This window comes from Canis lupus, chromosome 29, assembly GCF_011100685.1.
Source record: "Canis lupus familiaris isolate Mischka breed German Shepherd chromosome 29, alternate assembly UU_Cfam_GSD_1.0, whole genome shotgun sequence".
NCBI classification, from domain to species: Eukaryota; Metazoa; Chordata; class Mammalia; order Carnivora; family Canidae; genus Canis; species Canis lupus.
The window spans coordinates 17,722,274-17,741,113 of record NC_049250.1 but is presented as its reverse complement, the minus strand read 5'-3'; the positions used below and the strand labels follow the sequence as shown (position 1 = coordinate 17,741,113).

Sequence of the window (18,840 nt, the reverse complement as noted above, 5' to 3'; positions counted from 1 at the left end):
TCCTCCAGTTTCTCCACTGGAGACTGAGTGCTGCTCCTGCTGTCTTCAAGCATCTTCCTGCATCCCTATGGATGTGGTCAGAGCAGAACTCTCATCAGGCCAAACTTCATATCCACCCACTTCTCTGCATCCCCACCCACCTCTACCTTCACTCAGGACCTCATCAGGGCTCACTTCTGTTCCTGCTACAGCCACCAAATGGCTCTACCAGCCTCCACTATTTCCTGCCTTGAGTCCATCCTCCACAGGATGACCTTCTCAATAAACAAATTGGCCAGATACTAACTCCTCTGCTTAGAATCGTTCAATGACTCACCTGCTACCTCCAGGAAGAAGTGCAGCCATGGGCTCCACCCATATGACTTAGTCTATCCCTAATTACCTCCCAAGGCCCTATCTCCAGATGCCATGACATTGGAGGTTAGGGTTTCAATATATGAATTAGGATATAATGCCTTTTATAGTATAGTTGTCATTTACTCTTCAGCCTTATCTCTTGCCTTTTCCCACCTTCCATCCTCCTCCCCTGCTATTGAATTACTTGTCTTAGTCGAGTCAGGTTGCCATAACAAAATACCATATGCCAGGTGAGTAAAACAACAAAATTTATTTTCTCACAGTTCTGAGGACTGGGAATCCAAGATCAAGGTGCTAACAGGATTGATGTCTGGTGAGAGCTCTCCTTGGGTTGTAAAAGTGGCCTCCTCATTATGTCTTCACATGGCCTTTCCTTAGCACATATGCATAGAGACAGAAAAAGATGAGTGAGCTCTCTGATGTCTCTTCTTCAAAGACAGTAATCATATTGGATCTGAGCTCCACCCTTATGACTTAATCTATCCCTAATTACCTCCCAAAGACCCTATCTCCAGATACCACAACATTGGAAGTTAGAGTTTTAATCCAATTAGGGAAGGGACACAAACATTCACTCCATAATGCTTGCTATTCCCTGAGCACACCATATTTCTCATATAAGCCAATGCCTTTGGACAAGCTGTTCCCCCTACATGGTATATCCTACTCTGAGCCACTCCTCAACACCCACCTGTGCCACCTCTTCTACCTCTTAGCTTAGTTTTGATAATTCCTTTTTCACCTTGAGACTCAATTCAGGATGGGCTGTGTACTCATCAATAGTTTCCAATAGGGGTTTTATGTTCCTCCATTGGAGCTGAAATGTAGCTAACTAATGCAGAACTGTGATTTCCTTCAGGGAGAAACTATGTCTTATCCTTATCCATCATCCTATTCCTAATGCTTAGCACAGTACCTGACATATGTCTGTTGCACACAGGCATACATGAACAAATGAATGAATGAGTGATGAATGATAAGTAAGGCAAGGTCATGTCGTGGGGAAAAATAGGCAAAAAAAGTTAAGGCTTGATTAATGTGAAGGCCTTATATGTTTTTCAGCATAAAAATATGATTCAAGTGGTTTTAGAAGGATGATTAGGTGAGTACCTGGGTGGTTTAGTCAGTTAAGTGCCTTCAGCTCAGATCAACCCTTCAACCTGATGATTTCAGGGTCCTGGGATCCAGCCCCTCATTGGACATCATGGGAGTCTGCTTCTCCCTCTCCCTCTGCCCCTCCCCTGACTCATGTGCACACTTGCACTCTCTCTCTCTCTGTTTCAAATAAATAAAATCTTTTTTTTTTTTTTAAAGAAGGATGATTAGGAAGGTTTATTCAAAAAGGCTAGATGATGGGCAAGGAAACCACCTAGGAGAGTACGGTAATAATCCAATATTGATGTAATGATATTAGAAATAGTAATGATAACATTTATATCTAACGTTTATATCTATTCAACTCTGTATACCAGGCCATGGTTTTTTTGGGGTTTTTTGGTTTTCATTTTTGTTTTTGTTTTTAATTGAAGTATAGTTGACACACAATGTTATGTTAATTTAAATTGTACAGCATAATGATTCCACAAGTTTATACATTATGCTATGCTCACCACAAGGGTAACTACCATCTGTCACCATACACCACTATTACAATACCATTGACTATATTCCCTATGCCACACCTTTTATTCCCATGACTTTTGCATTCCATAACTGGAAGGTGCCAGACACTGTTTTAAGTATTTCAAAATATATTAATTTATTCTTACAAGAATCTCAGCCTAGGGAATTAAAAATGATATATATCACCCATATGTATTATTATTTTTATCCCATTTTGTATGTAAGGAAGCTGAAATACAGAGAGATTAGGTAACTTACTCAAGGTCACAGAGCTAGGAAGTGGCAGAGATTAAAGGTAAACTCTGAGATATTTCAAAGGGAAAAAGAAACACAGCTTGATAAAAGTCAAGACATAAGATAATGGGGTGGAAGAGGCAAAGAAGATTTTCAGGTTTCTTACCTAGGAGAAAAGAAAACTGAAGAAGTCAGGATGATAAGTCAATTTGTTGAGAGGTGCTATGGTCATGTGGGACAAATTGGAGAGAAAAGAAAACTGAAGAAGTCAGGATGATAAGTCAATTTGTTGAGAGGTGCTATGGTCATGTGGGACAAATTGGCCTAATGTAGTGAGTGGACATCTCCATAAATATTCACGGCAACCCTGCATAGACCTACTGAAAGTCTACTGTAACACACTTGTCTAGGCCTCAGGAGTTGCACACATGGATTTTATATGACATTTTTAAAGGCATTGTTTTGTATTCTGTAGGCAAAGGGAAGCCGATGAAGGATTTTAAACAACAGGCTGACAAGTTTAGTTCATTTGAGCAACCAAGTGTAGGCTAGAATTGAGAAGGACTTAGTGAAGTTAGGGATACAGGTTAAGAGTTAAGATTTTATACCCTGAAAAATTATTGAAATGGTAAACTTAGTATTATATATTATACCATAATAAAAAAAATTGTTGAGAAGCTGCTTGAGGTGTTCAGGTAGCATAAGATAACGGCATGACCTGGGGAAGAGTCAGGGGACATGTAATAAGGAAGATTCACTGAGTCATCCATTCACCCAGTTATTCTAGCTAGAATCATAGGAGCTATTATTATTTAACATTTATTGACCCTGGTACTAAATGCCAGGCACTGTGCTGGGAACAAAGATGAATAACAATGCTTATCTTCAAATTGCATTGTCTAGTGAGATAAACAGATATGTAATATTCATAATACAATATATCAGGGCCAGCATTGGGGACATGTAAAGGGCATTATGAAAGCACAGAGGAGGGCAACCAATAAGTTGTGACAAACAGGAAAGGGATTCTGAGACATGGTACTCCTGAGCTGGATCTTAGACGATGAAGAAATCTTGCCAGGTAAAGGAGAGTTGGAGTGAGAAGGGCATTCTAAGCAGAAAAGAGCACATGAGGTGTCATTGAAATATTTGCTGGGAAACATAGAGGGGCAAAGGAAGGGACTGGGAGGCCCTGGCACTTGAGGCACTCTGTGGCTCCAAGCACACCTGCTCCTACCTTAACAGGACCCATTCTCTTTGACCATAAATGATGGTGGGGCCCAGGACCCCAACCCCCCCAAGATGGGAAGAGCAGCTCTAACAGGCAGGGTAGACAGCCTAGTACCTTTGGAAACATTAGGAGACAGCCCCTGTGAAGTGCCTGGGTCCCCTCCAGAAGGGAAAGCAATGGTGAGGGCCTTTCAGAATATTTTGAGGGTAGTGTAGACCTCAGGAATAGTATAGTTATCACCAGGAGAAGATTGAGTAAGAGTGGGGAAATGCATGATTCCTGGGATTAACTTTTTTATTTTTTAAAACATTTTATTTATTTATTCATGACAGACACACACACACACACACACACACACACACACACAGAGAGAGAGAGAGAGAGAGAGGCACAGCACAGGCAGAGGGAGAAGCAGGCTCCATGCAGGGAGCCCGATGTGGGACTCAATCCTGGGATCATGCCCTTGGCCGAAGGTGGTGCTAAACCTGCTGAGCCTACCTGGGCTGCCCCCCAGGGTTAACTTTAGAGCTTTATTAATGAGAGCTCTCATGGACACATCTTAGAGATTCCCAGAATAAATGCAGTAGTCACCTGAGGGGAAATAAACTTCTAGGGGTGTCTCTAACAGTAGATAAAGGCGGAAAAATGCATTGTGTACTGGATAAGAACAGCCTTCTATGTCAAGCATACTTGCTTTAATATTTACCCTACCGAGTTAATATCTGAACTGGACAATTTCATTAAGCTCTCTGAGCCTCTACTACTTCTCCTATAAAATGAGGATTATAATAAACTGCTATATGATGCTGCCATGAGGACTAATTTAAGGACACCCCTGTTCTTTGCAATGTCCCTAACACATGGTGAGGTTGGTTACTACAACCATTACTACTAAAGTGATACCATTTTACCTTTCACAGTCAGAAGAATAAGACATATAGAAATGGAGAGACCAGTGGTAACATTTTTAAATTTATAATGTAAATCAGTTATTTTTTAAAAGAGTTTTTTAGATATGTCCCTCCTGTGAAGTGAAGGATCCTCATGTAATTAGTCTTTTTAATATTATCTATTTATGAAGCAAAAAAATAGAGAAGTTACAGGTTATTGAGAAATTGCTTTCAGTTTACTGGAAATACAAAATAAAATATGCCAAATAAGACTGCCTTAGCATTAATTTTGTAGTGACCTAATTAACAAGAATTTTCTATTTCTGTCCTTATTTTCATAGTTTCCTTGCTTAGTAAAAGCCAAGCAGTCCAGTTAATGAAGTTAGTTCATAGATAGGGTTGACGTCCTCAAAGATTTTTGCAGGGGAAAGGCTGATATTTCACACATGGGGTAAAGGAGCACATGGCAGCTATTTTTAGAGCTGAAAAAAGGGAACATCAACACATTTTAGTGAGTTTTTCCCCTGGGAAATTGTGCCAGGTACACATTTTACATTTTCACATATTAGGAAGCTAAGTATCTTAAAATATAGGAGCTAATTCAGCTCCAGTGCTATATATTAACAATCCTAAATCACTTTTATCATACAAATCCAAAAGTTAAGTGAAATGAAGCTTTCTATTTTTTTTTATATTATAAAAAGGAAAATAAAGCCAAGGAGAGAAATGTTTCCTGCCTTCAAAAGTATGGATTCTAATGAATAAAAATATAATTTATAGGGGAAAACATAAAATTTATCTATATGAAACTAAATCTTGTAGTCATTTTGGAAAATAATACTACCAATTTTGTATTGAAACTGATGCCTTGGGATCCCTGGGTGGCACAGCCGTTTGGTGCCTGCCTTTGGCCCAGGGCGCGATCCTGGAGACCCGGGATCGAATCCCACATCGGGCTCCCGGTGCATGGAGCCTGCTTATCCCTCTGCCTATGTCTCTGCCTCTCTCTCTTTCTCTCTCTGTGACTATCATAAATAATAAAAAAAAAAAAAAGAAAGAAAGAAACTGATGCCTTAAAAAACTTGAGAGTATATGGGGCACCTGGGTGACTCAATAGGTTAAGCATCTGACTCTTGATCTCAGCTCAGTTCTTGATCTCAGGGTCATGACTTCAAGCCCAGCTTTGGACTCCATGCTGGGAATGGACCCTGCTTAAATAAATTATAAATATAAATATAAATATAAATATAAATATAAATATAAAAATATAAATATAAATATAAAAAGGCAGTACAAAATTATCTGACAATGTTAACAACTTTTGCCTTGTCCATTGAGATAAAGGATCTTCAAATGGTGCAAATAGAACCAACATAGTAAGAGGGAACTGAATCCCAAGATATGGAGAAGAATAAAAGGGTACTTGGTCACAATAAACATTGCCATAATTTCAGAACAAGATATATCTCAGGAAACAAAAGGAATGTGCAGTGCTATCAAGGACCAAACAGATTACTAGTGAGAAATCATAGAAAAATAGAGAAGAATCTTAAGATTTGAGGAAAAAGACCACCTCTTTCTTCCAAAAGCCCAAGAAACTACTGACAGACTTCAGAAACAAAGAGATGGTTACAATGATCAATGGAATCCGGAAGGGTTTACTAAGGGAAGAGAATTGACTAACTAACCAGCAGTTAAGGAATTGTCACAGATACCAAATGCCAGGATTTTAGCAATGCAGTTTAAAAGCTTTTCAAAAACCCGCATAAACCAAGGGTATATTTGCATGCTTAATGTAGGTAAATTCATAGGTGGTTGAATAATGTTAAATATGAATGAGAATCCACTTTGAGGTTTAAGGGATTTTGTATCTCATCTAGTTTTTTCCTGTAATGATGGTGAAAGACACCAATAAGGCACCTAAATCTCAACTGCATGATCATTTTATTAAATTATAGAATAAAAAAATGTTTTTATTCATAGAACAAATACTTCAGAAGACTTTTGCCAGACTGGTGAAAAATTTGGTCCAAAATAAGTAAAGTGAATTTTATTAAATGTAAATAGAAAATTTTACATACCAATTCAAAAGGCAAATATATAAAGCTTTTCTAACTTTATCTTACAATGACCCTGTGAGGTGGGTATTATATTTGCTGTGTCGCATACGATAAAACTGAGGTTTGCTGAATTAGTAACTTTCCCAAGTCATATTACAGCTTCTTCCATTGTCACATCTGCATTTATTCAGTCTGACTCCCTCTTACCAGGAACCTTGCAATTACTTTGGACCTACCCAGATAATCCAGGATGATCTCCTCGTCTCAAAATCTTTAATTTAATCCTATCTACAGAGTCTTTTATATATAAAGGAACATTCACAGTTTCCAGAGATTTGGATATGGACATGGGCATATTTGGGAGCTGTTATTCAGCCTAACCATACTGTGCATAGTGAGCAGGGTGAGGAGCAGTTGGATATGAGGTCAGGGAGGTGACTAAGAATTAAGTCGCATGGGCCTTGAAGACCAGCACAAGAATCTTGGGTTTTACCATAAATTAAACAGAGAGCTATGCAGAGCAGTGACACAGATGAATTTGTGTCTTTAGAGGACCACTCCAGTGGCTGTATTGAGAAGAGATGCAGGGAGACATGATAGATACAAGAACAGTGAGAAGGTGCTTGCAGTGGTCAAGAGGACAGAAGTGGCAGCTCATACCAAGCTGGTAACAGTGAAAGTGGTTAAAAGTAGTTGGATTCTAGTGATACTTTGAAAAGTAGATCCAACAAGATTTTCTAACGGATTCAATGTGCTCAGAGAAAGAGTAGCCCCCCAAGGATTATATCTTTTCAATCTGATCAATCTGGATAGTGGACCTGCCATCAACTCAAATGGAAACTTCTATAGAAGGAATAGTTTTGGAGGAGTGGTTAGAACAGAACCATACATTCTGCTTTTTAGTCAATATTATCATGACTATTAGACATCTAAGTAGAGATATTGAATGGAGAGTTGTATTTAGGAATCTGGAATTTAGGTAAAAATTCTAAGCTACAAATACAAATATGGGAATATAGGAATTGTCAGCTTATAGATGGTGTTTTCAGCCATAAGACTGGATGAGATCATCAAAGGGGTAAGTGCAAGATAAAAAAGAAATGATCAAGGACTGAATTCTGGAGCATATCCTTATAAGGAGGATAAGAAGAAGGATAAGAAGAAGGGAAGCTATAAACAGGCACTAAGAGAAAATGACAGTGCAAGCACAGTTTCCCGGAAGACCAGTGAAAGAGTAAATATTTTAAGCATGATGAATTATTAAATATAATGTGACATGCGAGTGGAACACTGAGTACTGGATTGACCAACTCATGTGATCTGGGATCTGAGTCATCTAACAACTCAGAGTGGTAATGGCCAAGATGATGAGTGGATATAGAAAAAACACTTAGAACAATCATTTCCAAACTTTGCTGCATTTTAGAACGAATCACCTGAAAATCTTAAAAATAGTGATACCTAGCTCCCCTACCCCCCCACAAAAAAACACCACTCTGATTAGGATTTTGTAAAGCTCCCCAGCTGAATCTAATGTGCAGCAACATTTGGGACACCCTAGCTTAGAATAATGCCAACATCTAGAAAGAGATATATATATATATATATATATATATATATATATATATATATATATATATATATAAATGTAGCTGAGGAAGCTTGTGGGAAGGGACAGGGTTAGGGGAGCAGGAGAGGGGAGTGAAATTATTTGCACTTGACAAATTATGGAGGCAGATTCATTGTAAATTGATTGCTCATTATTCCCAGGCTGCCTTGGCAAATAACACCAGGCTCTCCTCATTTGGAGTATCAAAACTTTTGGTCCTTATACCAAAATTAAGTAGGTACTTAGTTCTGCTCAGCAACTGTTGGACAAAGGCAAAGAAAATATATCTAAGGGTGAGACTAATACCTCCAAATGGTGGGCAAGCCGGAATGTACAGACCAAAAAAGGGCCAGTGAAGAGTCACCCTCAGCCCCAGTGACAATTTGTAGTGACACTTTCCAAGCAGCTCTGAAAACAGTTCATACCACCACTTCAGACTGCCTAAAGAATTAAGATCACAGATAGGTTTGATTTCTTCTGGAACTGATGTAACCCTATCCAGACTATTTTTTCTCCCTCTTAGAAATCTTGCAGCTGTGAGTTTTATGCCAAGTTGCACGTTTCAAATAAAGTTCAAGAAAGAAGGCCTAATTCAGATAACAAGAGACTCTCTAAGATTCTTTATACACCAGCTGTTAACTTTTGTGTTGAAATTCTGGTTGGATATTTGATACTTTCCTTTAATTCAGAAAAGCACTTAAAGCACTTAGGGAAGCACTGGATTGATTTTCAATTTGGGAATCCCGTGTCTGCAGAGCAACTCAGAAATAGTTCAATAAAATTTGTGAGTATGTTTTCTGCTCTAGCAAGCAGGTAAAATGGAGTTAGAAAGGCGCTCTGGAAAAACAAAAGTTTGCAATAAGAAGTTCACATAGAAGGAAATGTGAATATAATCAGGAGGAAAATCGGATGAGAGTGCCCTAAGTGGGAGATTCCAAGGTTTGTAGAGGGGGTCAAAGATTAAGAGCTGAGGTGGCAATTATACAAGAAAGACCTGGAAAAAGGAACAGAGAGATCCTGATCAGCGAGAAGGGAAGGGATGGGTAAAAGAATAAAGAACATTGGGAACAGGAGAGAGAAGAAATGAAAGAAACAGGCAAAAAAGAGAGTCCTCAAACAAGAGAGAAGAGGCATCAAAGAGCCAATTCACATGGCAAACTTTTCGGGCAGAGAAAAGGGAGTGTGCCTGGAACCAGAGGGGCTGTGGTTACGCTAGAAGTCAGTGGTCATACTAGAAGCCGGGAGAGAGCTGCTCATGTCCTAATTCAAAGGAGGAAGGAAGATCAAACTCCCCATTTTCTGCCATTGCTGATGACTTTTCAAACTGTTATCCCTACAGTAAAAAAGCATCAGAGTCTGTAGATGACAGAAATTAAAATAGTTGTGGTTATTTTACTACTGATCATTTTCAAATGTGAAAATTCTAGTGAAAGTTCATAACAAGAATGGTGTAACCGACAAGCAAATCTGGCTTATATGTGGCATGAAAAACGAGATAGTAAAGTCCTTTCAAAACGCTTCAGTAAATCTCTATAAGGACCACGAGTAAGCCTATGTGCAAAGATGTCAGTGGATGTTGTATCTGATTTATAAAATTAAAGGGACATATAGAAGAAATACTTTTGAGATATAATAATCCCGAGACATAACACAAAAACATACCAACAATGTGCAAATAGTATGCTAAGAATATCCCAAGATTATCAAGTAAAGAGATCTAAAGAGGCTAGACGTCTGTGTTTTATAAAACCTCATGCATGCATCTGATGCACATCCTCAATTGAGAGCCACTCTCCTAGAAGATATTAGATCCAAATAAAGAAGCTTGTGGTCAATGAGCATTTTAAATAATAACTGAAATTTATGACTAATAACACTTTAGCATTTAGTTTCATGCCTAATATCATCAGGCAAAATAGTGCCAAATAAAAACATGTCATGGACAGCAAGAGCATTGACAAATCCCTGGGAACTTCACATACAGGATGCAATTTCTGAAATATTTCTATTAATAATATTTACTTATAAAAATTTCACCTAGGGATAAACATCTCATTTGATTTGACAGCTCTTCTCATGCAACACATCAATAGGAATACAGATTTTTTTTAAAACCTAATTATTTCTAGTACTTTACAAGGTAAAGGAACAAATCTTTGTGATTTTTTTCAGGGACCCTGTGGGAAAACACAAATATGGTTTTAGGTGCAAAGGAGATCATGTAAATTTTACTTTATTTTTTTCCTATACTGAGAAGTTGGTTTGCAGAAGACAAAAATAAATATTATTGGAGGAGATTTAGACTTAACATAAGACCATGGGTGCCTATGAAATAATACTTGCTACCTATTTAACTGAAGTGACAAAAGAATTTTGAAATACACATCAAAGGTAACATAACTGTAAAAATGTTAGCTTTTTCAGAAGTGAAGCTTCTTTGTTCTCTTTTTGTTGTTGTTTTAAAAAACAATACTGGGTGTAATGAAGTCAACATAAAGCACAGAAAGTTATTCTGATAAGACCATCTTTGTTGTGTAGGCCGATAACAGAAAGATTAACCCTTCATGTTATAATGAAAGCAATAAACAGTGAACCAAGGAAGCAATCCCATTAACCCTGAGAAAACTTTGCTAAGTTATTAAGACATTCCAAAGCTTTTCAGACTCAGTTATTATAAATCAAGGCAAATAAAATTTACATTCCAAGCTTTACATTCCATGGTGCTCTTTAGTATCCTGGAACATATTGGTAATTTAGGATAAATCGTGCAAGACCATAAGAACTAATGTCATAAGAAACAGCATACAAGGCTTTCACCATTACTACCTTCAAATAAACCAATAAATAAGCATTTTTTAAAGTTCTAGTTTCAATTTCCAATACAGTTAAAAACCAGTAGACATAATGCACGTAAACAAACTCTTTGGTGTCCTTGATAAGTTTCAAGGGTGTAAATGGGTCTGGAGAAGGAGAAGAAGAAAAGGAACAGAGAAGTACTGTTAGAAAAAAAACTATTATTTTCCTTGAAAATAGAAGTACATATGTAGTTATAGTTTCTCTGTCACTGTTGCTCCTAGTAGTCTCAAGCAACAATACCAATAATTTTTAACCTAAGTAACTAACTTCTGTTTCACAGAGAAAATTTGCATGTGGATAATGGAGAACAGTCTGTGACAAATCAGCATTTTAGCCCACAAGCAGAATTCATAAGAAGACACAACACAACTTTCTATAGACACATACTTGCTACAGCCTAATACACCTTCTGAAAGCAGCAAAACTTAAACAAAGATATAGCCTATCTGTGGCATATTAAAAGCAAAAGCTTTTAAACATAAAAGTAGGCTTAGTCATCAATGTTTCTGTGTTTCTAGAAATGATTTAGGTATCCAGGATTATTCTTTGATTAGCTCTTTTTAATCAGTCCCAGGTTTCGAGTTCCCTAAAAATCTATTTATCGTAGAAATGAGATAGAATTCACATACCATAAAACTCCCCATGTTAACATGTACAATTCAGCAGGTTTTGGTATATTCGCAAGATTGTGCGACCATCACCATTAACCAATTCCAGGACATTTTCATGACCCCAAAAGAAAACCGCATATCCATTAGCAGTAATCCCCCATTTCCCCCTTTCTCCCACTCTTGGCAACGGCTAATGTGCTGTATGTCTATATGTTCTACCAATTCTGTACATTTCATATAAATGGAATCCTACAACATGTGGTCTTTTTTTCTGCCTCCTTTCACTTAGCATAATGTTTTCAAGGTTTACTCATGATGCAATGTGTACCAGTATTTCCTTCCTTTTATGGCCAAATAATATCCCATTGTATGAATATACCACGTTCTGTATACTTCCATCAGTTGGTAGATACATGGGTTGTTTCTACTTTGGGGCTCTTATGAATAACGCTGCTATGAACATTTGTGTACAAGTCTTGATATGAACATATAGTTGGATTTTCTTGAGGGGAACCTAGGAGTTAGAATTTCTAGATCATATAATAAATCTACATTTAATTGTTGAAGAACTACAACACTGTTTTCCCCAGCAGCTGCATTATTTTACATTCATACCAGCAATGTCTGAGGGTTCCTATTTTTCTACATTCTCACAAATGCCCATTATTGTCTGTCTTTGATTATAGCCATCTCAGTGTTTGTGAAGTGGTATTTCATTGTGGCTTTTAATTGCAATCCCCTGGTGACTAACGATGTTAAGCATCTTTTTCATGTACTTACTAGTCATTTGTATATATTCCTTAAGGAAATGTCTATTCACATCCTTTGCTTAGTTTCCAATTCATTATTTGTCTTTTTGTTGTTAAGTTCCCTAAAGATCATGATTCCTTTTGAAATAAAGTGTTTCAACTTAGTGTTTTAAATGTTAATGAATTTTAAATACACAGAATCACATTTTTATAACCAATCATTATACCTGTATAAGTTTAGAGAAGGCATGTTTGAATAGAATTTAAAAAGCATTTTATATTATATTTAACATTGGTAAATCAGAGTAAATATGCTGTTGTTTATTATATAAAATTATTCAACTAGTAATATTTGCCAAAGGTTTATCTTAATTATATAAACTTTGGTTCTTTTTTTTTTAAGATTTTATATATTTATTCATGCGAGACATAGAGAGAGGCAGAGACATAGGGAGAGAGAGAAGCAGGCTCCTCACAGGAAGCCCAATACAGGACTCGATCCCAGGACCCCGGGATCACGACCTGAGCCAAAGGCAGACACTCAAACGCTGAGCCACCCAGGCATCCCTGAACTTGGATTCTTAATATGTTTCTGAGTTAATTTCTGCAAGAACACTTTTTAAAAATATTGTAGCACATAGAAAGTGTTATTAGTTCAAATTCTGTATTTTAATGGAATTTTAGGGTTATTCAAAGTACACATTTCTCTATATAAGCTCATAGGAATAGAGTTCCTTTATTTTTCTATTTACTCTTTCTCTCTGTCCTAGCCCCAGGAGCATCTTCTCCTCCCTCTGACTTTATGAGTGTCCAGCGGTCTGACTGTGAAACATCGCTGCCTGCCTTACTTCTGTCATTCCTCACAGCTTTTCTTTCTTAGGACAGGTTCTATCACCTATTCTCCTGATCTTTGTTGTATCAGAAGTTTCCCCTCCACCTAGTCATTTTTGTAAAAGTTTTGTTTATGTTTGAGCCTTTTCTGTCTTATTTTCTTTCCATGCTTACTTGTTTTTGTCTTTTTTTTTCATCTCCCACTGCCCTAGGCAAATGGATAAAAGAGTAGTTCCTCAATTATTTGCTTTACTATTGTTTTAGACTTTATTCTGATCAAACTTTCTTAATCTAGATTTCATGCCCTGTCCATCTCAAATTTCTCTTAATTTTCACTAAAACACTTAATGTTACAAATGGTACAACACAAACATCCATTCTCTGTCATTCAAAGTAATAATATTTAAAGTATTTTTATTTACTATATTTCCCTACCTTCTTTCTTCATGAGATAGGCATCAGGAAGGAAGGAGAACCAGGAGTGAGAAAGGGAGGAAAGGAGAGAGAGAAAGGAAAGACAAAGAGAAAAAGATGGGAAGTCTTTTCTGTTGCTTGGAATCATCAGACAAAACTACTTGTTCCCACCTTCCTGCATTAAAATACTTTGGCTTTGCCCCATAAATTCCGTAAAACATCTTTGTAACATAATTACAAGTGCTTAAAAATATAATAATAGGTTTGTCCATCAATAACACTTGTTCTTCAAATTGCTCTTTCATCTGAGGTGAGCAAGATTCTTTTTGTGAGAGATCTAGCCAAGGACAAGGGTGAAGTCTGGGGTTCTAGACAAGGGCTCCCCTGACAGCTAAACAGCCCCATAAATATTGGGCTGAAAGGCAAGCCAATGACTTTGTTGTTCATGGATGTTAACTGTGGACCCAACAGAACTCTAGGCACTGAAGACCATGAAGATACACACAATTGAGTGTCTGCCCTTGAGCAGTTTATAGTAAATGGTACTACTGAACTAAGTGCCAATATACACTAGCACATAAGGGTGTACATGGATGAATGTACCAGTGCTGAGAAGGTGAGTACTGTGGAGAGAAATGTACTTGGAAGAACTTTATGTATGAGACTGACTTGAACTCTGTCTGGAAGGGATGGAAGGATTGGCTGGATTGAGAACATGAAGGCTAGAGACAGATGGCATTATTATCAAAGAAATGTATACCAACCTGCAGCAAGGAAAAGATAGATACAGAGTATTCAGGAAATATGAAGAAGATAAAAATGAAAATGTTCTCAAGGGCTTTGAGTGCCAAACTGAAGACCCTGAATGTCACTCTTTATCCTGTCTTGACTTAAAAGACAGAAAATTCTGAATAGGACTCCTCTGCCTATGCTATATCCTGTGGCTACTGCAATGGTCTTGTCCCCACCCTCACTCCGACCACCACCCTTTTCTTGCTATAGCTGGCTCCTTCTCATATTTGCTTTGAATGTCCACTTCCTCAGAACATCCTGTACATGCAATCTACTCTCCCTTAACTTTCTTTCGCAGCATCTGTGACTTGTTTGCATAAAATTAATTCAACCACCAAGTGTAACTCTATGTTTATTTATTTGCCAAGCCCCTCTGCCAGCACCAAGAGTCACAAAATCAGGAGCCACATCCTCTGTATTTGTTTAAAATGTTTCCTAATGGCCACCTTTCTCCAGCCTTCCTATCTCAATCCAGCCAAATCTTTCCTTCCCTTCCAGACCCGGCTCAAGTCAGTCTCATTCACAAAACTGTTTCATCCCATTTCTGTCCACAGTACATCAAGAAGAGAAGAAGTCCAACACTCCCATGAAGCATCAACTTTGTAAGCAGTCAAAAAATAGGGAAGAACCCTAGGAAAGAGAGGAGTAGTAGAGACATGTCCCTCAGTCACAGAAAGAAGTTTCAAACGGGGCGATAAATAGCCTTAGCAACCATACAAATGCAAAGAGACAACAAAGAGCTTCCCACTAAGAAATAACCTTGGAACTTTGAGAGTTTTATTTGGGGGGGAGGGGAGGGATGGAAAACATATTGTCAGGGTTCAAGAGTATGCTTTTGAGAAGCCAAAAAAAAAGAGGAAAGAAAAGAAAGAAAGAAAGAAAGAAAGAAAGAAAGAAAGAAAGAAAGAAAGAAAGAAAGAAAGAAAGAAAGAAAGAAAGAAGAAGAAAGAAAGAAAAGAGGTAGCTTGCATTTAAGGATGGGAGAAATATGGAGAGTTGACAAGAGAAAGATTAAAAACATAGGATCAAGAAGAGATAGCTGATGGTGCTGAAAAAGACAATTGGGTGGGAATCATTAGCGATGCATTGTTAAAGGAAGCTTCAGAACATTCCTCACAGAATTGCCAAGACTCCATGAGGCAGCAACCTAACATCACATTTGCTAATTCCTCACATGTTGGAACAATAGCAAAGGGCCATAAAAGAGGCCTGACAAGCAATAGGTCTATGTTAATAAGACACTGAAGAATGAGCACAAAACCAACTGCAGTGGGAGCTTTGCCTGTACCGCAAAGCCCAGCTATACCCATTTATCTTCTTCAGATATCTTTACCAAAATAAATCTACATGGCTCTCATTCATATACTTAAGAAAATCATTCCCTAGAACACCAGAGAATTTCAGATCTGGAAGGGACATTAAAAATTATATAATTCAATAATTCAATAACAACAAAAGAAAACAATCCAATTTGAAAATGGGTAGAAGATCTGTATAGACATTTCTCCAAAGAAGACATATAGATGGCCAACAGGCAGGAAAAGATGCTCATCTTTTGCAAATGCCTGAGGAAATGTAAATCAAAACCACAATGAGATATCACCTTATGCCTGTCAGAATGGCTATTATCAGAAAAAAAAAAAAGAAATAATAAGTGTTGGCAAGGATGTGGAGAAAAGGGGATGTTCATACTGTTGGTAGGAGTGTAAATTGGTACAGCCACTGTGGAAAACAGTATGGAGGTTCTTCAAAAAATTAAAAAAGAACTACTCTATGATCCAGTAATTATACTCCTGGGTATATACCTCCAAAATACAGAACACTAATTCAAAGGGATACATGCACTCCTATGTTTATTGCTGCATTATTTACAACAGCCAAATCATGGAAGCAGCCAAGTGCCCATCAACAGATGAATGGATAAAGAAGATGTGATATATATATATACATCACACACACACACACACACACACACACACACACACAGAAGGGGTTCATTCAATATTTACTCTGTGACTTCTATATCCAGACAAAGGAAAGGATGGAGGTGCTAAGGCAGTAGAAAGAAGGTCCCAGATATCCTAGTTTTGTTTATATATAGTATGTATATAGAAATATTATTCATCCATAAGAAGGAATGAAATCTTGCCATTTGCAACAACATGGATGGAACTAGAGAATACAATGCTAAGTGAAATAAGTCAAAGAGAGACAAATACCACATGATTTCACTCATGTGGAATTTAAGAAACAAAACAAACAAGCAAAGGAAAAAAAAAAAGAGATAAACCCAAGAAACAGAGGGGACGTGAGTGGGGTGGGGATGGGGGAAGTAGGGGATGATTAAAGAGTGTACTTATCAAGATGAGCACTGACTAACTTGTATAGAATTGTTGAATCAGGGGCAGCCCGGGTGGCTCAGCTGTTTAGCGTCACCTTCAGCTCAGGGCCTGACCCTGGAGACCTGGGATCGAGTCCGACATCGGGCTCCCTGTGCAGAGCCTGCTTCTCCCTCTGCCTGTGTCTCTGCTTCTCTCTCTCTCTCTGTGCCTCTCATGAATAAATAAATAAAATCTTTAAAAAGAATTGTTGAATCACTATAATGTTTATCTGAAATGAACATAACACTATATATTAACTATACTGGAATTAAAATTTTAAAAAGAAAAGAAAATGAAAAGCTATATGTATCCCTATATTTGTTGTAGCATTATTTGCAATAGCCATGATACGAAAGCAATGAAAGTGTCCATTAATAGATGAACAAATAAAAATGTGGCTATATATCCAGTTGTAATAACTTGACCGTAAAAAAGAATGAAATCTTGCCATTTGTGACAACATAGATGAACCTAGAGAGTATTATACTCAGTGAAATAAGTCAGAGAAAGACAAATGTTGTATGATTTCACCTATACGTAGAATCTAAAAAATGAAACAAACAAAACCAGACTCAGTTACACAGAGGAGACTGACGGTTTCCAGAGGAGAGCAGGATTTGGTGGCGGAGGGAAGGGGGTGAAATAGGCAAAGGGGATCAAGAGGTACAAACTTCTAGTTACAGAATAAATAAGCCATGGAGATGTAATACACAATATAAGGAATATAGTCAATAATATATTAACTTTGGTGACAGATGGGAACTGGACTAATTGTGGTGATCATTTTACAGTGTATATAAATGTCGAATCACTATGTTATACATCTGCAACTAATATAATATTGTATGCCAACTATACTTCAATTAAAAAATTATCTAATCATGAACTACCATGGACCCAAACCAAGAATAACGTTTTCCTTTCCCAATTGTATTTTCCTTTTGTTTCTCTGCAGGGTAATATTTCTTTTTTAAATATTAACTCTTGCTAAAATGTGACAAAGGTATAACAATAACTAGAAATTCTCATCTTTCCATCTCTAAATCTCTAACTGGTTTAATAATTCACTCCCTCTCAGTGCCTTAAAAATGGGACTCTTATCTTTGAATCCATCTGTAAAGCCATTCTTTTCTCCTCCCACTTACTAAGTGGACTCTATTTATCACTCATTTTATGGGGGCTTATCCACCCCAGGAGAAGTTTGATCAGATAACCTGGTCCTTAGGAAACCAGAGGAAGATTGCTAGGAATGACTTCTATTGTTTGAGAACTTGTCTTTGATCTGAAATTTTGAGGAAGGCTATAGGATGTCTCCAGGGTCTCTTGCATTTTTAATGGTCCAGGGAATGATTACCCTGGTCTCAGAGTCTGGAGAGCCTTTGCTGAACGTGCTCACTGGATCCAATCCTTCAGAATGATTTGAGGATGTGCTTAATCCCCAGTCAGAGACTGAACATTCCTAGTTTAATGTTGTGATATAATATGACAGATTTATACATTGTTCTGACATAATGAAATGCAAAGAGATGAAGTGTTTTATTTACACAGTAACCTCTTATTTCAACAGTTCAGTCGTTGTTACACAGGCTTTCTTGGCCTGGCCAAACCGGCCTCAGGGAGCATCCCTGGGAGCCTTGCAGAGCAGCCTCAAAGACGGAGCACCAGGCCATAAAATCATGAAGGAGGAAGACAACATAAACAAACAAGAAACAAAACCAGGAGACCTGGGACCTTCCACTGCCTTAGCGCCTCCATCCTTTCCTCTGTCTGGATATAGAAGTCGCAGAGTAAATATTGAATGAACCCCTTCTCAGGTTCATCATTCATTCAATAAACATGGCTGATCATTGCTTCAGCAAACATTGTGTTCCCTTTAGGGCATATAAGGAAGTGTCATAAAGATGAAAGGGATACTGTTTTGTGCTCAAGAAAAAGGCAGCCTTGAGAGAGGGAACCAGACAAATACTTAAATTCAATGTACTATCCCCTCCAGTAGACAACATACTGGTATTAGACAGAAGGACACAGAGAAGAGATTAAACTAATCCTGGGGTAGTTAGGAAAGCTTGGAGAATCATTTTAACTGAAAATCATTTCGGCTCTGTTATAAACCAAACTCCTATGACTTTGGCTCAACTCCCCAGGTAGAGAACATGGGGAAAGATGTATTTTCTCTTCTAAGCAGTGTTCTGGTCATAATCT

At 37.6% G+C, this 18,840-nt stretch overlaps 1 long non-coding RNA gene across 1 annotated transcript in view; it reads left to right on the top strand.

The window, feature by feature from the left end:
• LOC111093201 overlaps positions 1–18,493 on the top strand; it is a 69,254-nt gene extending 50,761 nt beyond the window's left edge. Inside the window, exon 3 of the long non-coding RNA XR_005380861.1 lies at positions 18,206–18,493. This is a non-coding gene — a long non-coding RNA (uncharacterized LOC111093201). The remainder of the gene's footprint in view (positions 1–18,205) is intronic.
• Positions 18,494–18,840: the final 347 nt, after the last annotated feature.